General features: G+C 37.0%; 1 pseudogene; it reads right to left on the bottom strand.

Annotated features, from left to right (window-relative positions):
• Positions 1-1,181: 1,181 nt before the first annotated feature.
• Positions 1,182-26,219, bottom strand: LOC139867743 (acid phosphatase 1-like; annotated as a pseudogene).
• Between the last annotated feature and the right edge of the window lie 1,612 nt (positions 26,220-27,831).

The following is a 27,831-nucleotide window of genomic DNA, read 5'->3' as shown; positions in this document are numbered from 1 at the left end:
CCACCAGTCCACGTGTACCATCATCATTCGATGCTCGACACCATCACAAACCGTGATGCTTTCATCACGCCGGAAAAAAAAACCGATCGCGCCCCATAGAGGCTCTATGGGGGCGCGATGTTGGCCATTTCGGGTCGATCACGCTCCATTAATGGGGGTCTTAATGACATCATCTAGAGTGCCTAGATTTTTTTCTTTTTAGTTTTTTTAACAAAGTAATTAACCTAATAATGACATCATCATTATAAGATTTTAATAGAAACTATAGATTGCCAATAGGTGTTACAAACTTCTCTGAATTCGGTAAACCATTAACCGAATTCATAACCAATTTCAATTATTTATGTTTGGTAAAACTAAATGAGAACTGGTAATTTTATAATGTTACCTACTACTGTAGTTTTTTAGATTTTTTTACTAGTTGGACAGAAGATCCGGCCCAAAGAGAAAATAAAGTGAACATTTATTTAGGGCTTAATATTTTCGGGACCCAATTGTTTGCGTACACACACACACACACAACCCCCCCCCCCCCCCCAAAAAAAGAAATTGCAGCCATGAGTATCAAGGCCTGGAGGGAAGTCAATTAGTAATTAAAACAATTGGGCCGTGGGTATATTATCAAAAATTGGGCCGTGGGTACACACGCACGCTGAGCGTGAATATATTTTTAAATGTTATAATCTTATTAATTAATTAAAATTGTGAAATGTAATAGTAGTGTACATATAATGAATATATCTTTTTGTGCTAAAATAACGAACAAGAAATCCCAAATCAAAAGCTATAATTAAAAGACTAAAAACTAATCGAATTTAACAAAAATCGACTATTCACAATTAAAGTAACAAAAGATTCTGGATCCAAATTAAAAAGAAATCTTGAGTAAAGGCATTTTTTTCATTTCGTTCTAGGTACTTAAATTGTCGGGACCGGCTCTGTTTGATAAAGTAGATGGGGTTGTTAAAAAAAAGTTAATAACTTTTTCTTAAACGCTAGTTGTATGAGCTAGCTATTAACTTCTAGTTTTATCCCTTCGTTTAAAAGTTTAATCACTTTCAAAAATATATTTAAATATATGTAACTTTCCAAACTTATAAATATGAAACCTCAAGTTACCACTTACGGTAACCTAATAATCAATTATTAAAACGTAACACAATCAAGCTTGTTGAAATCAATCATGGAATGTAATACAATGGATTTGGAAGCTTAAAAGTACGATCTCCTGTATTGATCCCAAGTAAATCGCTCCACTGATCACCTATATTTCCTCGTATTTTATAATTTTGTCCTCCCAACTCTTTTCGTTCTCTAGATTTGGAAACCCCTACTTCCTCAAGTGATTCACCCCTGCAAATTAGCACTTGAAATCATTTAATCCGACAATGTTTAATTAATATGAACGTTAATGTTGATTACAAGTTAATCATGAATGACTAACATAAGTATAAGTTTCTCCCAAGCGGTATAACCAACTGCTTTTAGTTGTTTGGCACGAGTTTCGGCCACACTAGCGCTTGTTCCTGATAGGAACACTATCTTAAAACCGAGGTTTACTAATCTTCTGTATAGTTTCAGGGAAGCCGGTAATACTTTTGCCTCGTTTGTGGTTAACCACTCGTAAAAAGTTGTCGGATTTGTCCTAGATAACAAACAATCAAAATGAGTAACAAAAAAAATTTAGTATAGAAACCAATATTAAATTTTAGAGAAAAACTAATAAAAAATGTGGTTTATAGTTATAATACACCCCTCTTTGGGGGTTGAAATTGCATAGTTCTCAAAGTTTTGGGGGGAATTTGTTTTTTTTTTGTGGGGGGGGGGGGGGGGGGTGGGGGGGGGGATTTGTTGTTTTTTTCTTTCCTTGTCGTTTGGTTTTGGTTTTTTGGCCAAATCGACCAAATCCCTCATGGGATTTAGTATATAAGGTTAATGAGACATAAACAATAAACAATACTCGTTCCGTCCCATTATAACTAGTAGTATTGAGTTTCAAAAGTCTATATTTGTCAACTTTTAATTAATATGTTACAGTATATATAATATTTGATGAAAAATATATTAATATAAACACATTTAAAAACTCGATTCACTAATAAATTTTCATCAATCAAATATTGTACAACACAAATAAAAATATATATCGTCAAAGTTGACAAAGACAATTGATATACATTTTTATTTATTAAATGGGCATTGACATACCGGTATTGATGTGTCCTCTAACCATGAGGTTTGAGTGGACAATTTGTATATAGATTGGTGGGGAAAAAAATTGTGTTTACGTTTGCGAGTTTCCTTTTTGAAAGAGAACAAGAATTGTGGGGATCCCGCTTCGCTGGAAATTATTTTAATTAAAAAATGTGAGTAATAGGTGTTGTATGTGTTTGTATATGTTACCTCGTATGTTATGTCACTCGCTTGACTACAATGATAAAGACATGGTAATGAAAAAATGTGCTAAAAAGAATGAAAAGTAAAGTGAAAAAAAGAAAAAAAGAAAAAGAAAAAAAAAAGGAATAAAAAATGGTGGAGAGAATTCCACTTTGATTTTTAGTATGTAGTTTAGTATGTAGTAGTAATAAAAAATGGTGGAGAGAATTGTGTGGATAAAATCCTTATATATTGGTAACGTGAAATGACGAAAATATTCTTTCTGAATAAAAAATGGTGGTGAACAGTAAAAGGCTGTGTGGTATTGATATATTTATAATATATAATAGTTTATATTGTAATTTTTTTTTTTTTTTTTTTTTTTTTTTTATAACCGTAGCATTTCTTGATAAATAATGCAGGTAGCACATACTCAAAATTGACGCTTTGAAAATAAGGTACGTTCGAGATGGCCGTTTCATCTATGTCGAAAACCCATACGTCCAAGCCATCTTCACCGAGCGTTAGTCCTTGAGCGTATTTGTAAGCTTCTTCGACTACCATATCACAATCATTGTGGTATTGTGTGCTTAACATGTAATTGGACACATAGTGTAGCGACCCCGACAAATCGTCAAATGACGGCGTCAGCTACCTACGATCCCATTACATGGTTATAAGTATTTATAACAAGGTTTGACTGAAAATATGTCGCATTCATTTCATAAAAGGATGTTTCAACGTTTACAAAGTAATTCCCAAGACAAGTACACAACAAAGTTATAGTTCATATGAAACACGTGCGACATAGTTTAAAGAAGCCAAAAAGACGCTCCACGTATGCAATTATACTCGACATCCAAAGCAAGTATCAAAAAGTATGAGCGGAAGCATGTATCACCTAAGTTCAAGGACCTGAGAAAAACATAGAGAATCTGTCAACGAAAACGTTGGTGAAATCATAGGTTTAAGTAAGTAAGTGAGCAAAAGTAAGTAAGTCGAACCACAAGGTTTGCAAAGTTGAAATAATAGTAAATCATTCTAAAAGTTAATATTCACGAGCACCCAATTATCAAAGCTTAACATTCCATCCATTGTATACCCCATCCATAGTGCTAGAACAAACACTGATTCTCGAAAATATATTTCATCCGTAGACGGTAGCGAACCGTCAAAGATGAGGGTTGTCAACCCATATGGCCATATAACATAAGTTCTCGCTTACACCCGTCAAGTGTAACTAATGATAATCGAATTGAGGCTTTTTGTTCTAAACTCGTATGTAGAATGTTTGTTTTCCCGTTCTTGTGTTCACTTAGTTCAAAAGAATCGTTTATGTTTTCTCATCCCAAATATAAGTTCAAAAAGAGTAAAAGTGGGACTATGATCTCACCTTTGATTGCAAGAGTGAAATAGTACTTCAACAAGTAAACGTGCAAAGAACAATGCTAGTCTCGACCTAAACAATTAGGTTGTATCAATAACGATAGTCACGAAGGGTCAAAGATGTTCAATTAGTCCTATGGCTCAATACGACTCGATTAATATAGCATGTGAAGCAAATTGTCAAGTTTCATGCAAGATACAAGTATAAAAGCATGTTAGGAAGATTGCATAATTAATTGGTTAAGTTTGACAAAAAGTCAAACTTGGTCGGGTCAAAGTCAACGAAAAAGTCAACATGTTCGGGTCGGGTCCCGGACAAATTTTCCATGCTAATTATTCATATACAAGTATATTAAAACAAGTTTCATGTGAATCGGAGGTCGGTAGCTAGTCAAACATTTCACGTTAAAAGGGACATGGAGGTCAGAATCTGTCCAGGCCATTTGGCGCGCCGCGCGGGGTAGGGTGCGCGCCGCGCGACCTGTAGTTCAGCTATTTTTCTGTCTTTCAAACTATGCACGAGCCAAAACCAATTCTAACACAACTCTTGACCCGCAAACACTTATAACGCCTATCATACATCGTTGGAAAGGTATTTTGACGAGGAATGCAACTAAACACATATCATCAATCAAACTTCCACTTATAACAACCAAAAACCACAATTAATGTTCCCCATTCAATGCATACAAGTCATAAATGCAATTTAATGATTTGGCAATCAAATTACACGAACGATATGCCGTAGCGAAGGTAATTAAGCATACAACACAACCTAACACTTGCAATCGACATTTTTAAGCATTTAAAGCATCAAAAATCCATTCCTAGTTCATGAAACCCTAACCAAAAATCACCAAATTTCATAATCAAGTTTAAGAGGTTTCTTTGATAAATCTTTACATCCAAATGAAGCTAGTAACACTAGGAACAAGATTAAAACATGAACTCTTAACATCAAACAACATATAACCACTTAAAATTCAAGATTAAGCATGTGAACTTTCAATGTGAACTAGTTACATTAAAATAGCAAGAACAAGCATACAAAACACATAATCAAACTAGACTTGAGCCATAGACACTAATTAACAACCTTTTAATTCAAAAATCTCAAGAACACATAAAATTAGTGATTTTAGAAAGTTACCCAAATTTGATGAGGTCGGTATGGAATCGAAGAGGAGATCACGAGGAGTTCAAATATGTAATTTGTTTGGCAAGATGACCGCTAGCTCGATTTTGGATGATGAATCTTTGTATGGAAGTTGAGAGAAAAGTTGAAGTAGTAAGAGTGAAAGAGATGAGATTGAATGGATGAGGATGGGGGTTGACTCTTTGACCTAGTCAAAAGTTTCAACCCTTGGCAAGTTTGGTCCCTTAACTTTAAAACGGGTGTGGGAATTACCTAAACAAGATAATTCAAACACGTATCAACGAGACGTGTTATAAACATATAACGGAACATAAATAGTTAAACGGAAAAGTTGACGTAAAAAGGCGGGATGTTACATTACCTACACCATAAAAGAAATTTCGTCCCGAAATTTAGGTAGGCGTAGTAGTCGTTGTTTCTTCCTCGGAATCTGACGTTTCCGGAACCGGGAATAGATGAGGGTGTTTCTTTCGCATTTGATCTTCTCTTTCCCAAGTAAACTCGGGTCCTCTTTTGGCGTTCCAACGAACCTTAACAATCGGGATCCGGCTTTGTTTTAATTCCTTCTCGACGTAGTCCACAATTTCAACCGGTTCCTCCACAAAATGGAGTTTGTCGTTAATAGTGAGTTCCTCAAGAGGAACGACGATATCGGGCTCGGCAAGACATTTCTTCAAGTTAGATACGTGAAATGTAGGGTGGACGGAGCTTAGTTGCGGCGGAAGATCCAAACGATACGCAACGGTTCCAACACGCTCTAAGATTTCGAAAGGGCCAACATACCGCGGATTTAGTTTCCCACGTTTCCCAAAACGAATGACACCCTTCCAAGGTGCGACTTTTAACATGACGCGGTCACCGACTTGAAATTCGAGGTCTTTGCGTCTTTTGTCGGTATAGCATTTTTGACTACTCCGGGCCGTCTGAAGCTTATCTCGGATTTGAAGAATCTTCTCGGTTGTTTCGTGAATGAGTTCGGGCCCGGAAATTTGCACGTCACCCACTTCGGCCCAACAAAGAGGAGAGCGACATTTTCGACCATACAACGCTTCAAAAGGTGCGGCCTGGATACTCGCATGATAACTATTGTTGTAAGAGAATTCGGCGAGAGGTAAGTGCTTGTCCCAAGCTTTTCCAAAATCAACAACACAAGCTCGTAGCATGTCCTCCAAGGTTTGTATCGTACGTTCACTTTGCCCATCGGTTTGAGGATGATATGCGGTGCTCATGTCTAAACGCGTTCCCAACGCTTCTTGTAAAGTACGCCAAAATCTAGAAACGAAACGACCATCTCGGTCGGAGATAATCGATAAAGGTACACTGTGACGGGCTACGATCTCCTTGATGTAAAGTTGTGCAAGTTTCTCCATTTTGTCGGTCTCTTTCATGGCGAGAAAGTGCGCGGATTTGGTGAGGCGATCGACAATGACCCAAATAGTATCATAACCGCCCGACGTTTTCGGTAATTTGGTGATAAAATCCATCGTGATCCTTTCCCACTTCCATTGTGGGATCTCGGGTTGTTGAAGTAACCCGGACGGTCTTTGGTGTTCGGCTTTGACTTTAGCGCAAGTCAAACATTTGGCAACGTATTTAGCAACCTCCTTTTTAATATTCGGCCACCAATATTGTTCTTTAAGGTCATGGTACATCTTATTGGTGCCGGGATGAATCGAATATCGTGATTTGTGGGCTTCGTCTAGGATGAGGTTTCGTAAGTCGCCATATCTAGGCACCCAAATTCTTCCGGCGTAATATCGAAGTCCGTTCTCCTTAACTTCGAATCGAGAGACGAGGATGTTTAAAAGTTCACGTCCGATGTGGTTGTATTTAAGAGCCTCCTCTTGGGCTACACGAATTTGGCTATTAAGGTTTGAGTGGATGGTGATGTTTAATGCTCGGACGCGAAGAGGCACCGCTCTTTCCTTTCGACTTAAGGCATCGGCCACTACATTTGCCTTTCCGGGGTGATAACGAAGCTCGCAATTATAATCGTTCAAGGTCTCAATCCACCTTCGTTGTCTCATGTTTAGTTGCTTTTGATCGAAGATATGTTGGAGACTTTTGTGATCGGTAAAGATAGTACTCTTGGTACCAAGAAGATGATGTCTCCATAGCTTAAGTGCAAAGATGACGGCACCGAGTTCAAGATCATGTGTCGTGTAGTTTCGTTCGTGGACTTTGAGTTGTCGAGAGGCATAAGCAATGACTTTCTTTCGTTGCATTAATACGCATCCATAACCGTTTTTCGAGGCATCACAATATACAACAAAATCATCATTGCCTTCGGGAAGTGACAAGATAGGAGCGGTGGTTAGCTTAGTTTTCAAGATTTGAAAAGCGGTTTCTTGTTCGGATGACCAAATGAACTTTCGGTCCTTGTGAGTTAACGCGGTTAAAGGGCGAGCGATTAAGGAAAAGTCCTTGATGAATTTACGATAGTATCCGGCGAGACCCAAGAATTGACGAATTTGAGTAGGAGTAGTAGGAGTCTCCCATTTACTAATGGCTTCGATTTTCGCGGGATCGACTTTAATGCCTTGATCACTTACAACATGACCGAGGAATTGAACTTCCTCCAACCAAAATTCACACTTGGAGAACTTGGCATAGAGTTGTTCTTTTCTCAAGAGTTCAAGCATGAGTCGGAGATGTTCTTTGTGTTCCTCTTCGTTTTTAGAATAGACCAAAATATCATCGATGAACACGATAACGAATTTGTCGAGGTAAGGTTTGCACACGCGGTTCATGAGATCCATGAACACCGCCGGTGCGTTAGTGAGACCGAAAGGCATGACAAGGAATTCATAACTACCATAACGAGTCCGGAAAGCGGTTTTGGAGATATCTTCCCCCTTAACCCTTAGTTGATGATAACCCGAACGGAGATCGATTTTTGAATATACACGAGAACCTTGTAGTTGATCAAAGAGATCATCGATGCGAGGAAGGGGATATCGGTTCTTAACCGTCAATTTGTTTAGTTCACGATAATCAATGCACATTCGTAGGGATCCGTCTTTCTTCTGGACGAACAAAATCGGAGCGCCCCATGGTGAATGGCTAGGTTGAATGAAACCACGGTCGAGTAACTCTTGGATTTGACTTTGCAATTCTTGCAATTCGGATGGAGCGAGTCTATATGGTGCACGCGCTACGGGTGCGGCCCCTGGAATAAGATCGATTTGAAATTCAACCGGTCGATGAGGTGGAAGACCCGGTAGTTCGTCGGGAAACACATCGGAAAAGTCACTAACAATCGGCACATCATCGATGCGTTTCTCGTCGGCCTCGACTTTCTTAACGTGGGCAAGAATCGCGAAACAACCCTTGCGAAGTAGCTTTCGAACTTTAAGGCACGAAACGAGATTGAGTCCGGTGCAATTTTTGTCGCCATAGACAATCAATGGTTCACCATTCTCGATAGGAATTCGGATTGCGTGAAGATCGCAAAGAATGTGAGATTTATTTTTGACCATCCAATTCATACCGATTATTACATCAAAACTCCCTAGTTCTATGGGTATCAAGTCAATTTCAAATTCATTACCCAAAATGTTCAAAGTACACCCCCGGTAATATGTGTCGGCACTTAAGAGTTTTCCATCGGCCACTTCGATGGAGTAAGTAGTATCTAAAGGGTGTGGTGGAGTGCAAAGAGTAGGAGCCAAAGTCTTAGACACAAAACATTTATCGGCACCCGAATCGAATAAGCATGTAACATAAGTGTTGTTGAGAAGAAACGTACCCGTGACTAATTCGTTGTCATCTCGGGCTTCCTCGGTGTTGATGTTAAAGGCTCGGCCTCGGTTGTTGGGGTTGGCTTTCTTCTTCGGGCATTCGTTCCTATAGTGACCCGGTTGACCACATTCATAACAAGTGGCCGTTCTTGGAGGATTGGGCCCCTTTCGAGCGACGGGGGCAGCGCTTGTGCAATTGTGGGACCTATGACCAACTCCTTGGCAACGGTGACAAACTAGCTTGTTACATTCGCCGTAATGATGCTTGTGGCATTTGTTGCAAAAAGGTAAGTTTCCGACATAACCCTTCTTGCCGTCGTTGTTGAAAGGCTTTTTGGTGAAGGTGTTGTTGTTGTAGTTGGTTGATGGAGTGGCTTCCCATTTCCTTTTGTTGCCACCCGACTTGTCCTCGGCCTTAGGAGCCGGCACTACGATTTCGTCAACCGTTTCGATTAATTGACGGGCCATGTTCATAGCGGCTTGATGAGTAGCGGGTTTGGATGACATCACCCCTTGTTTGATGCTTTTTGGAAGACCGAGCATGTAGAGCTCAATCCTTTGAGATTCGGGGTTAACAAGATTAGGACACATCAAGGATAGTTCGGCGAAGCGTTGATTATAAGCCTTAAGATCGTTTCCGACCGCTTTCAAAGCTCTTAGTTCTTCCTCAAGCTTTCGGGTTTCTTCGCGCGGAAAATATTCAACAATCATCTTTTCCCTTAGATCGGCCCAAGAGAGGGCATGAGCTTCATCGGTACCTACCGATTGAACATAGGTGTTCCACCATGTTAGAGCAATTCCGGAGAAAGTGTGGGTGGAGTATTTGACCTTGTCTTGATCCCGACAACCGCTTATGCTAAAGACGGCCTCGGTTTGTTCAAACCAACGAGTAAGCACAACCGGTCCCCCGGTTCCATCATAAGTGTGGGGTTTGCACCCCATGAAAGCTTTGTAGGAGCACCCTTCGCTAGAGTTACCGGCTCCTTGGTTGTTGTTGTTGTTGTTGTTGTTATTATTGTTGTTGTTGGACGAGTGACCGGCCATGGCCGCATCCACGGCGGTGGCTATCATGCGTTGCAAAGCTTGTTCGGGAGTTTCGGGAGGGGCTCGTCGACGAGCCATGTTCCTTCAAAACACAAGAATACCGTTGGTTAGTATTCTAAATAATACTAACCGTGATATGGAATAAAGATAAAGAGAAAATTATCCTTGACTTGCCTTAAATTCTTTATGTCATAATGTCGGTATGTTCATATGAGTCACCGTAATATAATTTCCGGGAATTATATTACCCTAATTCATATGTGCATTCGACATTACATCATATAGTCAAGGTGGCGTGTCAGTTAAATTATACAACGCAAGATTTAGATAGAATAAGAGTAGATATGAGTGAGAGAGTTCGAATATAAATGCACAAGTAGTCAAGTAATTCCTATGTCAAGTCTATATGCCGGTTGTAGTCTAGACTCACCAATGTACCCTATGACTCGGGGTTGACACCAATGAACTCTAAATCCCTACAACCAAGGCTCTGATACCACTTGTAGCGACCCCGACAAATCGTCAAATGACGGCGTCAGCTACCTACGGTCCCATTACATGGTTATAAGTATTTATAACAAGGTTTGACTGAAAATATGTCGCATTCATTTCATAAAAGGATGTTTCAACGTTTACAAAGTAATTCCCAAGACAAGTACACAACAAAGTTATAGTTCATATGAAACACGTGCGACATAGTTTAAAGAAGCCAAAAAGACGCTCCACGTATGCAATTATACTCGACATCCAAAGCAAGTATCAAAAAGTATGAGCGGAAGCATGTATCACCTAAGTTCAAGGACCTGAGAAAAACATAGAGAATCTGTCAACGAAAACGTTGGTGAAATCATAGGTTTAAGTAAGTAAGTGAGCAAAAGTAAGTAAGTCGAACCACAAGGTTTGCAAAGTTGAAATAATAGTAAATCATTCTAAAAGTTAATATTCACGAGCACCCAATTATCAAAGCTTAACATTCCATCCATTGTATACCCCATCCATAGTGCTAGAACAAACACTGATTCTCGAAAATATATTTCATCCGTAGACGGTAGCGAACCGTCAAAGATGAGGGTTGTCAACCCATATGGCCATATTGAAATGTCCCGTTCTTATTGATTAAAAACGTTCCATATTAATTGATTTCGTTGCGAGGTTTTGACCTCTATATGAGACGTTTTTCAAAGACTGCATTCATTTTAAAACAAACCATAACCTTTATTTCATCAATAAAGGTTTAAAAAGCTTTACGTAGATTATCAAATAATGATAATCTAAAATATCCTGTTTACACACGACCATTACATAATGGTTTACAATACAAATATGTTACAACAAAATAAGTTTCTTGAATGCAGTTTTTACACAATATCATACAAGCATGGACTCCAAATCTCGTCCTTATTTAAGTATGCGACAGCGGAAGCTCTTAATAATCACCTGAGAATAAACATGCTTAAAACGTCAACAAAAATGTTGGTGAGTTATAGGTTTAACCTATATATACCAAATCATAATAATAGACCACAAGATTTCATATTTCAATACACATCCCATACATAGAGATAAAAATCATTCATATGGTGAACACCTGGTAACCGACAATAACAAGATGCATATATAAGAATATCCCCATCATTCCGGGACACCCTTCGGATATGATATAATTTCGAAGTACTAAAGCATCCGGTACTTTGGATGGGGTTTGTTAGGCCCAATAGATCTATCTTTAGGATTCGCGTCAATTAGGGTGTCTGTTCCCTAATTCTTAGATTACCAGACTTAATAAAAAGGGGCATATTCGATTTCGATAATTCAACCATAGAATGTAGTTTCACGTACTTGTGTCTATTTTGTAAATCATTTATAAAACCTGCATGTATTCTCATCCCAAAAATATTAGATTTTAAAAGTGGGACTATAACTCACTTTCACAGATTTTTACTTCGTCGAGAAGTAAGACTTGGCCACTGTTGATTCACGAACCTATAACAATATATACATATATATTAAAGTATGTTCAAAATATATTTACAACACTTTTAATATATTTTGATGTTTTAAGTTTATTAAGTCAGCTGTCCTCGTTAGTAACCTACAACTAGTTGTCCACAGTTAGATGTACAGAAATAAATCAATAAATATTATCTTGAATCAATCCACGACCCAGTGTATACGTATCTCAGTATTGATCACAACTCAAACTATATATATTTTGGAATCAACCTCAACCCTGTATAGCTAACTCCAACATTCACATATAGAGTGTCTATGGTTGTTCCGAAATATATATAGATGTGTCGACATGATAGGTCGAAACATTGTATACGTGTCTATGGTATCTCAAGATTACATAATATACAATACAAGTTGATTAAGTTATGGTTGGAATAGATTTGTTACCAATTTTCACGTAGCTAAAATGATAAAAATTATCCAATCTTGTTTTACCCATAACTTCTTCATTTTAAATCCGTTTTGAATGAATCAAATTGCTATGGTTTCATATTGAACTTTATTTTATGAATCTACACAGAAAAAGTATAGGTTTATAGTCGGAAAAATAAGTTACAAGTCGTTTTTGTAAAGGTAGTCATTTCAGTCGAAAGAACGACGTCTAGATGACCATTTTAGAAAACATACTTCCACTTTGAGTTTAACCATAATTTTTGGATATAGTTTCATGTTCATAATAAAAATCATTTTCTCATAATAACAACTTTTAAATCAAAGTTTATCATAGTTTTTAATTAACTAACCCAAAACAGCCCGCGGTGTTACTACGACGGCGTAAATCCGGTTTTACGGTGTTTTTCGTGTTTCCAGGTTTTAAATCATTAAGTTAGCATATCATATAGATATAGAACATGTGTTTAGTTAATTTTAAAAGTCAAGTTAGAAGGATTAACTTTTGTTTGCGAACAAGTTTAGAATTAACTAAACTATGTTCTAGTGATTACGAGTTTAAACCTTCGAATAAGATAGTTTTATATATATGAATCGAATGATGTTATGAACATCATTACTACCTCAAGTTTAGTAGGTAAACCTACTGGAAGTGACAAGAAATGATCTAGCTTCAAAGGATCTTGGATGGCTTGAAAGTTCTTGAAGTAGGATCATGACACAAAAACAAGTTCAAGTAAGATTTTTGCTCGAATTAAGATAGTTTATAGTTATAGAAATTGAATCAAAGTTTGAATATGAATATTACCTTGAATAAGAAAGATAACCTACTGTATATAACAAAGGTTTCTTGATCTTAGATGATTACTTGGAATGGATTAGAAAGCTTGGAAGTAAATTAGTAAACTTGAAGGGATTTTTGAAGTATTCTTGAAGTGTTCTTCCTATGATGATTATAGCTTGATTCTTGAAGTGATTTTTGATGAAGATGATGATTAACTACTGGAAAAATACGTTCATAATAGTGTGGGTGTGTTGAGAGAGAATTAGAAAGAGATTTGGAAGTGAAATGGAGTGAATGATGAGTGTTAATTGGTGAGTGGTGAGTGGGGTTAAAAGGAGTTCTAGTTAGTTGACTAGCTCATGGTAGAAGTTAAAATTGATTAGTCATACATGACATAATCAAGAGTGGAATCCCATGCTAGTTCCTATTGGTATATACCCATAGTAAGTACGTTTTGAAGCTGTGTATAATACGAGTAAGAATACGACTAGAATTCTTGATGAAAGAAAAGAATGGGAAAGTAACTGTAACCATTTTCGTTAAGTATGAGTGTTTAGATATATGTCTTGAAGTCTTCCAAAAGTATTTTAATACATCTAAATACACTACATGTATATACATTTTAACGGAGTTGTTAAGTCATCGTTAGTCGTTACATGTAAGTGTTGTTTTGAAACCTTTAAGTTAACGATCTCAATTAATGTTGTTAACCCATTGTTTATTATATCTAATGAGATGTTAAATTATTATATTATCATGATATTATGATATATTAATATATCTTAATATGATATATATACATTTAAATGTCGTTACAACGATAATCGTTACATATATGTCTCGTTTAAAAATCATTAAGTTAGTAGTCTTGTTTTTACATATGTAGTTCATTGTTAATATACTTAATGATATGTTTACTTATCATAATATCATGTTAACTATATATATAACCATATATATGTCATCATATAGTTTTTACAAGTTTTAACGTTCGTGAATCACCGGTCAACTTGGGTAGTCAATTGTCTATATGAAACCTATTTCAATTAATCAAGTCTTAACAAGTTTGATTGCTTAACATGTTGGAAACGTTTAATCATGTAAATATCAATCTCAATTAATATATATAAACATGGAAAAGTTCGGGTCACTACAGTACCTACCCGTTAAATAAATTTCGTCCCGAAATTTTAAGCTGTTGAAGGTGTTGACGAATCTTCTGGAAATAGATGCGGGTATTTCTTCTTCATCTGATCTTCACGCTCCCAGGTGAACTCGGGTCCTCTACGAGCATTCCATCGAACCTTAACAATTGGTATCTTGTTTTGCTTAAGTCTTTTAGCCTCACGATCCATTATTTCGACGGGTTCTTCGATGAATTGAAGTTTTTCGTTGATTTGGATTTCATCTAACGGAATAGTGAGATCTTCTTTAGCAAAACATTTCTTCAAATTCGAGACGTGGAAAGTGTTATGTACAGCCGCGAGTTGTTGAGGTAACTCTAGTCGGTAAGCTACTGGTCCGACACGATCAATAATCTTGAATGGTCCAATATACCTTGGATTTAATTTCCCTCGTTTACCAAATCGAACAACGCCTTTCCAAGGTGCAACTTTAAGCATGACCATCTCTCCAATTTCAAATTCTATATCTTTTCTTTTAATGTCAGCGTAGCTCTTTTGTCGACTTTGGGCAGTTTTCAACCGTTGTTGAATTTGGATGATCTTCTCGGTAGTTTCTTGTATAATCTCCGGACCCGTAATCTGTCTATCCCCCACTTCACTCCAACAAATCGGAGACCTGCACTTTCTACCATAAAGTGCTTCAAACGGCGCCATCTCAATGCTTGAATGGTAGCTGTTGTTGTAGGAAAATTCTGCTAACGGTAGATGTCGATCCCAACTGTTTCCGAAATCAATAACACATGCTCGTAGCATGTCTTCAAGCGTTTGTATCGTCCTTTCGCTCTGCCCATCGGTTTGTGGATGATAGGCAGTACTCATGTCTAGACGAGTTCCTAATGCTTGCTGTAATGTCTGCCAGAATCTTGAAATAAATCTGCCATCCCTATCAGAGATAATAGAGATTGGTATTCCATGTCTGGAGACGACTTCCTTCAAATACAGTCGTGCTAACTTCTCCATCTTGTCATCTTCTCTTATTGGCAGGAAGTGTGCTGATTTGGTGAGACGATCAACTATTACCCAAATAGTATCAAAACCACTTGCAGTCCTTGGCAATTTAGTGATGAAATCCATGGTAATGTTTTCCCATTTCCATTCCGGGATTTCGGGTTGTTGAAGTAGACCTGATGGTTTCTGATGCTCAGCTTTGACCTTAGAACACGTCAAACATTCTCCTACATATTTAGCAACATCGGCTTTCATACCCGGCCACCAAAAATGTTTCTTGAGATCCTTGTACATCTTCCCCGTTCCAGGATGTATTGAGTATCTGGTTTTATGAGCTTCTCTAAGTACCATTTCTCTCATATCTCCAAATTTTGGTACCCAAATCCTTTCAGCCCTATACCGGGTTCCGTCTTCCCGAATATTAAGATGCTTCTCCGATCCTTTGGGTATTTCATCCTTTAAATTTCCTTCTTTTAAAACTCCTTGTTGCGCCTCCTTTATTTGAGTAGTAAGGTTATTATGAATCATTATATTCATAGATTTTACTCGAATGGGTTCTCTGTCCTTCCTGCTCAAGGCATCGGCTACCACATTTGCCTTTCCCAGGTGGTAACGAATCTCAAAGTCGTAATCATTCAATAATTCAATCCACCTACGCTGCCTCATATTCAGTTGTTTCTGATTAAATATGTGTTGAAGACTTTTGTGGTCGGTATATATAATACTTTTGACCCCATATAAGTAGTGCCTCCAAGTCTTTAATGCAAAAACAACCGCACCTAATTCCAAATCATGCGTCGTATAATTTTGTTCGTGAATCTTCAATTGTCTAGACGCATAAGCAATCACCTTCGTTCGTTGCATTAATACACAACCGAGACCTTGCTTTGATGCGTCACAATAAATCACAAAATCATCATTCCCTTCAGGCAATGACAATATAGGTGCCGTAGTTAGCTTTTTCTTCAATAACTGAAACGCTTTCTCTTGTTCATCATTCCATTCAAATTTCTTCCCTTTATGCGTTAATGCAGTCAAGGGTTTTGCTATTCTGGAAAAGTCTTGGATGAACCTTCTGTAGTAACCAGCTAGTCCTAAAAACTGGCGTACGTGTTTCGGAGTTTTCGGTGTTTCCCACTTTTCAACAGTTTCTATCTTTGCTGGATCCACCTTAATACCTTCTTTGTTCACTATGTGACCGAGGAATTGAACTTCTTCCAACCAAAATGCACACTTTGAAAACTTAGCGTACAATTCTTCCTTCCTCAATACTTCTAACACCTTTCTCAAATGTTCACCGTGTTCTTGGTCATTCTTTGAGTAAATAAGTATGTCATCAATGAAAACGATGACAAACTTGTCAAGGTATGGTCCACACACTCGGTTCATAAGGTCCATGAACACAGCTGGTGCATTAGTTAAACCAAACGGCATGACCATAAACTCGTAATGACCGTAACGTGTTCTGAAAGCAGTCTTTGGAATATCATCTTCTTTCACCCGCATTTGATGATACCCGGAACGTAAGTCAATCTTTGAATAAACAGACGAGCCTTGTAGTTGATCAAATAAGTCGTCGATTCTCGGTAGTGGGTAGCGGTTCTTGATGGTAAGTTTGTTCAACTCTCGGTAGTCGATACACAACCTGAATGTACCATCTTTCTTCTTGACAAACAAAACAGGAGCTCCCCACGGTGATGTGCTTGGTCGAATGAAACCACGCTCTAAAAGTTCTTGTAATTGGCTTTGCAGTTCTTTCATCTCGCTGGGTGCAAGTCTGTAAGGAGCACGAGCTATTGGTGCAGCTCCTGGTACAAGATCTATTTGAAATTCAACGGATCGATGTGGGGGTAATCCCGGTAATTCTTTCGGAAATACATCGGGAAATTCTTTTGCAATGGGAACATCATTGATGCTCTTTTCTTCAGTTTGTACTTTCTCGACGTGTGCTAGAACAGCATAGCAACCTTTTCTTATTAGTTTTTGTGCCTTCAAATTACTAATAAGATGTAGCTTCGTGTTGCCCTTTTCTCCGTACACCATTAAGGGTTTTCCTTTTTCTCGTATAATGCGAATTGCATTTTTGTAACAGACGATCTCTGCTTTCACTTCTTTCAACCAGTCCATACCGATTATCACATCAAAACTCCCTAACTCTACTGGTATCAAATCAATCTTAAATGTTTCGCTAACCAGTTTAATTTCTCGATTCCGACATATATTATCTGCTGAAATTAATTTACCATTTGCTAATTCGAGTAAAAATTTACTATCCAAAGGCGTCAATGGACAACTTAATTTAGCACAAAAATCTCTACTCATATAGCTTCTATCCGCACCCGAATCAAATAAAACGTAAGCAGATTTATTGTCAATAAGAAACGTACCCGTAACAAGCTCCGGGTCTTCCTGTGCCTCTGCCGCATTAATATTGAAAACTCTTCCACGACCTTGTCCATTCGTGTTCTCCTGGTTCGGGCAATTTCTAATAATGTGGCCCGGTTTTCCACATTTATAACAAACTACATTGGCATAACTTGCTCCGACACTACTTGCTCCGCCATTACTCGTTCCGACACCATTTGTTCCTTTCGTTCTATTAACCCCTGGTCCGTAGACCTCACACTTCGCCGCGCTATGACCATTTCTTTTACACTTGTTGCAAAATTTGGTGCAGAACCCCGAGTGATTCTTTTCACACCTTTGGCATAGCTGCTTCTGATTGTTGTTGTTGTTGCGGTTATTATTGTTGTTAGGATGATTGTTGTAGTTGCTGTTGTTGTTGTTGTTGTTGTTGGGCCGTTTGTTGTAGTTGCGATTGTTGGGATAATTGTTGCGATTATTGTTGTAATTGCTGTTGTTGCTGTATTGGCGATTCTTATCACCGTTTTCCTCCCACTTTCTTTTGACTTGCTTCACATTGGCCTCTTCAGCAGTCTGTTCTTTAATTCTTTCTTCAATCTGGTTCACTAGTTTGTGAGCCATTCTACATGCCTGTTGTATGGAGGCGGGCTCGTGTGAACTTATATCTTCTTGGATTCTTTCCGGTAATCCTTTCACAAACGCGTCGATCTTCTCTTCCTCATCTTCGAACGCTCCCGGACACAATAGGCACAATTCTGTGAATCGTCTTTCGTACGTGGTAATATAAAAGCCTTGGGTTCGTAACCCTCTAAGTTCTGTCTTGAGCTTATTGACCTCGGTTCTGGGACGGTACTTCTCATTCATCAAGTGCTTGAATGCTGACCACGGTAGTGCGTACGCATCATCTTGTCCCACTTGCTCTAGATAGGTATTCCACCATGTTAACGCAGAACCTGTGAAGGTATGCGTAGCGTACTTCACTTTGTCCTCTTCAGTACACTTACTTATGGCAAACACCGATTCAACCTTCTCGGTCCACCGTTTCAATCCGATCGGTCCTTCGGTTCCATCAAATTCCAAAGGTTTGCAGGCAGTGAATTCTTTGTAGGTGCATCCTACACGATTTCCTGTACTGCCAGATCCAAGGTTATTGTTGGTATATAGCGCAGCCTGTACTGCGGCTATGTTTGAAGCTAGAAAAGTACGGAATTCCTCTTCATTCATATTCACGGTGTGTCGAGTAGTCGGTGCCATTTCCTTCAAAATAGTCAAATGGAACAAGTTAATCATACAGAATATTAAGAGTAGTTAATAGTATTTCGTAGCATAATATGAACTCATTTATAAAAGCTTTTTCTTCATATTAGCGTTTTATAAGTTTAAATTCGGGTAGTACCTACCCGTTAAGTTCATACTTAGTAGCTAATATACAATTCAACTACTACAATTCTATATGAAAAACTGATTACAATAATATTTCGCGTTCAAACTTTTATACAATATTTTATAAACTTACAATACCGCTTATTTTACATAAAGCATGAAATATAGCACACAATAACTTTGATACAAGATAGTTGTGAAGATAATTCTAGCTAGTACACAAGTCGTTCAGCAAAGGCAATAAAGACACGTAATTCATACGTCCAGAAACAAGTCATGCATTCTGGTTTTACTAGGACTACTTCCCATCCTTGGTCTTGTGGAACATAACCGTTATGGCCGTTGATAAGACAGCGTGTTGTAACGTCGTCAAAGGGACGAGGGTTACGTAATGACCAACAGTCTCGTAATAACCTAAAAACCTCATTTCTTACCCCAATTACCGACTCCGTCACTTGAGGGAACGTTTTGTTTAATAGTTGTAGCCCGATGTTCTTGTTCTCACTTTGGTGAGAAGCGAACATTACTAACCCGTAAGCATAACATGCTTCTTTATGTTGCATGTTAGCCGCTTTTTCTAAATCACGAAGTCCTATATTTGGATATACTGAGTCAAAATAATTTCTTAACCCGTTGCGTAAAATAGCATTTGGGTTCCCCGCAATATATGCGTCAAAGTAAACACATCGTAACTTATGGATTTCCCAATGTGATATCCCCCATCTTCCGAACGAAAGCCTTTTATAAACCAAATCATTCTTGGAACGTTCTTCGAATGTCTTACAAACTGATCTCGCCTTAAATAGTTGTGCCGAGGAATTCTGACCGACTCTAGACAAGATTTCATCAATCATGTCTCCGGGTAGGTCTCTTAAAATATTGGGTTGTCTATCCATTTTGTGTTTTTATACTGTAAAATAGACAAGAGTTAGATTCATAAAAAAAAAATACTTATTAATACAAGCAATTTTTACATATATCATAAAGCATAAGCACACTATATTACATATATTACACCACACGAATACAACTATCTTATTCCGACTCGCTTGTTTCTTCTTCTTCGGTTTTGGTTCGTTTTGCCAAGTTTCTAGGGATATATGATGTTCCCCTAATACGAGCCGTAATTTTCCACATTGGTTTAGAAAAACCTGGTGGTTTAGAGGTTCCCGGGTCATTGTTACAACTTAAGGACTTCGGGGGTTGACGATACATATAAAGTTCATCGGGGTTGGAATTAGATTTCTCTATTTTTATGCCCTTTCCCTTATTATTTTCTTTTGCCTTTTTAAATTCAGTTGGGGTAATTTCTATAACATCATCGGAATTCTCGTCGGAATCCGATTCATCGGAGAATTGGTAATCCTCCCAATATTTTGCTTCCTTGGCGGAAACACCATTGACCATAATTAACCTTGGTCGGTTGGTTGAGGATTCTCTTTTACTTAACCGTTTTATTATTTCCCCCACCGGTTCCGATTCTTCTTCCGGTTCCGATTCTTCTTCCGGTTCTGATTCTTCTTCCGGTTCCGACTCTTCTTCCGGTTCCTCTTCGGGAACTTGTGAATCAGTCCACGAATCATTCCAATTTACATTTGACTCTTCATTATTATTAGGTGAGTCAATGGGACTTGTTCTAGAGGTAGACATCTATCACATAATATCAAACACGTTAAGAGATTAATATATCACATAATATTCATATGTTAAAAATATATAGTTTCCAACAAAAATGTTAAGCAATCATTTTTAAAGAAAACACGGTCGAAGTCCAGAATCACTAATGCATCCTAACAAACTCGATAAGACACACTAATGCAAATTTTCTGGTTCTCTAAGACCAACGCTCGGATACCAACTGAAATGTCCCGTTCTTATTGATTAAAAACGTTCCATATTAATTGATTTCGTTGCGAGGTTTTGACCTCTATATGAGACGTTTTTCAAAGACTGCATTCATTTTAAAACAAACCATAACCTTTATTTCATCAATAAAGGTTTAAAAAGCTTTACGTAGATTATCAAATAATGATAATCTAAAATATCCTGTTTACACACGACCATTACATAATGGTTTACAATACAAATATGTTACAACAAAATAAGTTTCTTGAATGCAGTTTTTACACAATATCATACAAGCATGGACTCCAAATCTCGTCCTTATTTAAGTATGCAACAGCGGAAGCTCTTAATAATCACCTGAGAATAAACATGCTTAAAACGTCAACAAAAATGTTGGTGAGTTATAGGTTTAACCTATATATACCAAATCATAATAATAGACCACAAGATTTCATATTTCAATACACATCCCATACATAGAGATAAAAATCATTCATATGGTGAACACCTGGTAACCGACAATAACAAGATGCATATATAAGAATATCCCCATCATTCCGGGACACCCTTCGGATATGATATAATTTCGAAGTACTAAAGCATCCGGTACTTTGGATGGGGTTTGTTAGGCCCAATAGATCTATCTTTAGGATTCGCGTCAATTAGGGTGTCTGTTCCCTAATTCTTAGATTACCAGACTTAATAAAAAGGGGCATATTCGATTTCGATAATTCAACCATAGAATGTAGTTTCACGTACTTGTGTCTATTTTGTAAATCATTTATAAAACCTGCATGTATTCTCATCCCAAAAATATTAGATTTTAAAAGTGGGACTATAACTCACTTTCACAGATTTTTACTTCGTCGAGAAGTAAGACTTGGCCACTGTTGATTCACGAACCTATAACAATATATACATATATATTAAAGTATGTTCAAAATATATTTACAACACTTTTAATATATTTTGATGTTTTAAGTTTATTAAGTCAGCTGTCCTCGTTAGTAACCTACAACTAGTTGTCCACAGTTAGATGTACAGAAATAAATCAATAAATATTATCTTGAATCAATCCACGACCCAGTGTATACGTATCTCAGTATTGATCACAACTCAAACTATATATATTTTGGAATCAACCTCAACCCTGTATAGCTAACTCCAACATTCACATATAGAGTGTCTATGGTTGTTCCGAAATATATATAGATGTGTCGACATGATAGGTCGAAACATTGTATACGTGTCTATGGTATCTCAAGATTACATAATATACAATACAAGTTGATTAAGTTATGGTTGGAATAGATTTGTTACCAATTTTCACGTAGCTAAAATGATAAAAATTATCCAATCTTGTTTTACCCATAACTTCTTCATTTTAAATCCGTTTTGAATGAATCAAATTGCTATGGTTTCATATTGAACTTTATTTTATGAATCTACACAGAAAAAGTATAGGTTTATAGTCGGAAAAATAAGTTACAAGTCGTTTTTGTAAAGGTAGTCATTTCAGTCGAAAGAACGACGTCTAGATGACCATTTTAGAAAACATACTTCCACTTTGAGTTTAACCATAATTTTTGGATATAGTTTCATGTTCATAATAAAAATCATTTTCTCATAATAACAACTTTTAAATCAAAGTTTATCATAGTTTTTAATTAACTAACCCAAAACAGCCCGCGGTGTTACTACGACGGCGTAAATCCGGTTTTACGGTGTTTTTCGTGTTTCCAGGTTTTAAATCATTAAGTTAGCATATCATATAGATATAGAACATGTGTTTAGTTAATTTTAAAAGTCAAGTTAGAAGGATTAACTTTTGTTTGCGAACAAGTTTAGAATTAACTAAACTATGTTCTAGTGATTACGAGTTTAAACCTTCGAATAAGATAGTTTTATATATATGAATCGAATGATGTTATGAACATCATTACTACCTCAAGTTTAGTAGGTAAACCTACTGGAAGTGACAAGAAATGATCTAGCTTCAAAGGATCTTGGATGGCTTGAAAGTTCTTGAAGTAGGATCATGACACAAAAACAAGTTCAAGTAAGATTTTTGCTCGAATTAAGATAGTTTATAGTTATAGAAATTGAATCAAAGTTTGAATATGAATATTACCTTGAATAAGAAAGATAACCTACTGTATATAACAAAGGTTTCTTGATCTTAGATGATTACTTGGAATGGATTAGAAAGCTTGGAAGTAAATTAGTAAACTTGAAGGGATTTTTGAAGTATTCTTGAAGTGTTCTTCCTATGATGATTATAGCTTGATTCTTGAAGTGATTTTTGATGAAGATGATGATTAACTACTGGAAAAATACGTTCATAATAGTGTGGGTGTGTTGAGAGAGAATTAGAAAGAGATTTGGAAGTGAAATGGAGTGAATGATGAGTGTTAATTGGTGAGTGGTGAGTGGGGTTAAAAGGAGTTCTAGTTAGTTGACTAGCTCATGGTAGAAGTTAAAATTGATTAGTCATACATGACATAATCAAGAGTGGAATCCCATGCTAGTTCCTATTGGTATATACCCATAGTAAGTACGTTTTGAAGCTGTGTATAATACGAGTAAGAATACGACTAGAATTCTTGATGAAAGAAAAGAATGGGAAAGTAACTGTAACCATTTTCGTTAAGTATGAGTGTTTCGATATATGTCTTGAAGTCTTCCAAAAGTATTTTAATACATCTAAATACACTACATGTATATACATTTTAACGGAGTTGTTAAGTCATCGTTAGTCGTTACATGTAAGTGTTGTTTTGAAACCTTTAAGTTAACGATCTCAATTAATGTTGTTAACCCATTGTTTATTATATCTAATGAGATGTTAAATTATTATATTATCATGATATTATGATATATTAATATATCTTAATATGATATATATACATTTAAATGTCGTTACAACGATAATCGTTACATATATGTCTCGTTTAAAAATCATTAAGTTAGTAGTCTTGTTTTTACATATGTAGTTCATTGTTAATATACTTAATGATATGTTTACTTATCATAATATCATGTTAACTATATATATAACCATATATATGTCATCATATAGTTTTTACAAGTTTTAACGTTCGTGAATCACCGGTCAACTTGGGTAGTCAATTGTCTATATGAAACCTATTTCAATTAATCAAGTCTTAACAAGTTTGATTGCTTAACATGTTGGAAACGTTTAATCATGTAAATATCAATCTCAATTAATATATATAAACATGGAAAAGTTCGGGTCACTACACATATAACATAAGTTCTCGCTTACACCCGTCAAGTGTAACTAATGATAATCGAATTGAGGCTTTTTGTTCTAAACTCGTATGTAGAATGTTTGTTTTCCCGTTCTTGTGTTCACTTAGTTCAAAAGAATCGTTTATGTTTTCTCATCCCAAATATAAGTTCAAAAAGAGTAAAAGTGGGACTATGATCTCACCTTTGATTGCAAGAGTGAAATAGTACTTCAACAAGTAAACGTGCAAAGAACAATGCTAGTCTCGACCTAAACAATTAGGTTGTATCAATAACGATAGTCACGAAGGGTCAAAGATGTTCAATTAGTCCTATGGCTCAATATGACTCGATTAATATAGCATGTGAAGCAAATTGTCAAGTTTCATGCAAGATACAAGTATAAAAGCATGTTAGGAAGATTGCATAATTAATTGGTTAAGTTTGACAAAAAGTCAAACTTGGTCGGGTCAAAGTCAACGAAAAAGTCAACATGTTCGGGTCGGGTCCCGGACAAATTTTCCATGCTAATTATTCATATACAAGTATATTAAAACAAGTTTCATGTGAATCGGAGGTCGGTAGCTAGTCAAACATTTCACGTTAAAAGGGACATGGAGGTCAGAATCTGTCCAGGCCATTTGGCGCGCCGCGCGGGGTAGGGTGCGCGCCGCGCGACCTGTAGTTCAGCTATTTTTCTGTCTTTCAAACTATGCACGAGCCAAAACCAATTCTAACACAACTCTTGACCCGCAAACACTTATAACGCCTATCATACATCGTTGGAAAGGTATTTTGACGAGGAATGCAACTAAACACATATCATCAATCAAACTTCCACTTATAACAACCAAAAACCACAATTAATGTTCCCCATTCAATGCATACAAGTCATAAATGCAATTTAATGATTTGGCAATCAAATTACACGAACGATATGCCGTAGCGAAGGTAATTAAGCATACAACACAACCTAACACTTGCAATCGACATTTTTAAGCATTTAAAGCATCAAAAATCCATTCCTAGTTCATGAAACCCTAACCAAAAATCACCAAATTTCATAATCAAGTTTAAGAGGTTTCTTTGATAAATCTTTACATCCAAATGAAGCTAGTAACACTAGGAACAAGATTAAAACATGAACTCTTAACATCAAACAACATATAACCACTTAAAATTCAAGATTAAGCATGTGAACTTTCAATGTGAACTAGTTACATTAAAATAGCAAGAACAAGCATACAAAACACATAATCAAACTAGACTTGAGCCATAGACACTAATTAACAACCTTTTAATTCAAAAATCTCAAGAACACATAAAATTAGTGATTTTAGAAAGTTACCCAAATTTGATGAGGTCGGTATGGAATCGAAGAGGAGATCACGAGGAGTTCAAATATGTAATTTGTTTGGAAAGATGACCGCTAGCTCGATTTTGGATGATGAATCTTTGTATGGAAGTTGAGAGAAAAGTTGAAGTAGTAAGAGTGAAAGAGATGAGATTGAATGGATGAGGATGAGGGTTGACTCTTTGACCTAGTCAAAAGTTTCAACCCTTGGCAAGTTTGGTCCCTTAACTTTAAAACGGGTGTGGGAATTACCTAAACAAGATAATTCAAACACGTATCAACGAGACGTGTTATAAACATATAACGGAACATAAATAGTTAAACGGAAAAGTTGACGTAAAAAGGCGGGATGTTACACATAGTCTTTGCACTCTTTCGGAACATGTTTCCAGTTCCGAATATTGTGAGTTTCCACGCCCAACCGCCAGCTCGAGCAGTCGATGCATGACGGTTTGGGGATCTTGGAACCGGATTGAGGCGTGATCAGATGATTTGGGATGTGAATTGATGGGATCATGCTGGTTAATTCAAATGGTTAGGATATACAAAGCATAAGATGAAATATAGAAATATATAACTACGGAGTATTTGATTTGAATTAGTATATTAGAGTTGTGCAAATGTGGTTACATAAATATTGTTGGTTATTTTTTTTAGTCAAATAAGCATCACTTAATTTGGTCAAGTTCGCATCAACATAAGACCGTGTCAACCACCTACCTAAACAAACATACAAAGTACAAACTAACCAATTGATTAACAAGCAAACCAACTAAAGTAGTGAAATAACTTGTCTTTCAAAAGCTACAATAAACGTCACTTTCTCTCTCTATAAATTTTTCTCTGAGAAAACCCTCTTTCCTTTCCAAAGCTTTGTTACCCTGTTATCACCTCACTCAACCATCATCTCCTCAGGCAACTTTCCTTCTTGGTTTGTAGCTCTCAAGCGCGTGTTGTCTCTCCGGCCTCCGGCATCTCGCGGCCAATTTTCTGTTTTCTCCATTTTTCGACAAAGATGAGTTTTTCGGTGGATCTACTCTAGTGAGCCGCCGTTCTTGCAGCTTACGGTAGCGAGGTTGGGGTCCTCCTCTGTTGCAGGTTCTTTATTTTCTTGTTGATCGGCGCCCCTCTTATGCTCTTTCTTCGGAGACTATCAAATCTCTAGATCTCCTCGGGATTTAAGTGTGACGGAAGTTTAGTCAACGTTCTCTCTACTATCTCTTGTTCCTTGAGTTTCCTCGTTGTGGATCTGGGATTTTGTTTTGTTTTCGGCGTTTAGTAGTGGCCTCGCCGGTTTTCTGGGCTGGCTGACCGGTGTTCGTTTCTCCGGCGAGTTCTCTTCTCTCCGACCAGGCGGCGAGTACTGTGGTACTCTGGCTCGCTGATGAAGATGTTCGCTGGGGTTTTTTTGTTTTGTACTCTGGCTCTTCAGGCGACGGTTGTGGGTGGCCGGTATTTTATTTTTCGACCGGGTGACTTTTTTGTGGGTAATTTGTTGGCTGATTTATGGTTCTTGTGATATATGGCTTCTCGGACGACATTCTCTCGCCTTTGGGTCTCGTGCTACATGATCTTGGAGGTTGGCCGGATGACTTGCGGGTTGTCGGTGGTTTATGTTTCTGTTTACGGCAGGTATGGGGATCCGGCGTCCTACCGGTGGTCGTTTTTGTTGGATTCGTTTATGTCTACTTTTTGATTATGTGTAGTATAACCGGTACTTTAGATTCCTGTTGTTATAGCTTAAGTTTTTGGTCCTTTGTAGAACGTGTTTTCTCACCATGTTGGTGAGTCGTTTGATTTGGACCATGTAGTATTTGCTTGAGCTCGTTTGGACTCTAGTTGTATTGGTTGTATGAGTTGATCTTCAGATCTGTTATTAATGTTATCGTTATTTTGCCAAAAAAAAAAAAAAGTGAAATAACTTGTCAAGAATATGGGCCAATATGGGCCTGATTGCTCGATCGTTCATTTGTTTATTTTTTTTCGTTTTGCAAATAAAAATTCTCATTTTTTCTGATTGATTTTGGTTAAAGTTAAGAGTGTTTTTTTATTATGGGATCTCAAAAAATTAGTTGACATCGACAAATATGACGATCGCTCCAAATCTATATGGATAATACGTCATTCATTGATTTCATTGCGAGGTATTTGACCTCTATATGATACGTTTTGTAAACATTGCATTCTTTTGAAAAAGCACACCATAAATGAATATTTAAATCAAAGGTTTTCGACATCTGATGATTTCTACATATAGACAATCACCGTAAATAATAGTTTACAATAGTACTTTCGTTGACAATGCAGTCAAAATAAGATACATGGTGATGATTTGGTGAATGCAACTTTTTCTTGAAAAATATGCCATGTACGATTCCATGCACATAACTTGTCTAATATATAAGCAAACAGCGGAAGACTTCTAGGAAACCTGGGAATAAACATGCTAACAAGTGTCAACACAAAGGTTGGTGAGTTCATAGTTTTAGTGTTTTGCATAATCTGTATATAAAAGTGGATCACACGATTTCAGTTGTTTCATCCAGAAACGTTTATCAAAAGTTTGTCAATAGATTCTACGTAACAGAGCACCCTGGTAACTAAGCTTTAACGTT

Source organism: Rutidosis leptorrhynchoides, chromosome 9 (assembly GCF_046630445.1).
Source record: "Rutidosis leptorrhynchoides isolate AG116_Rl617_1_P2 chromosome 9, CSIRO_AGI_Rlap_v1, whole genome shotgun sequence".
Classification (NCBI taxonomy): Eukaryota; Viridiplantae; Streptophyta; class Magnoliopsida; order Asterales; family Asteraceae; genus Rutidosis; species Rutidosis leptorrhynchoides.
Note: the sequence above shows the minus strand (reverse complement) of the source record. Positions and strands in the feature narration are given on the sequence as shown.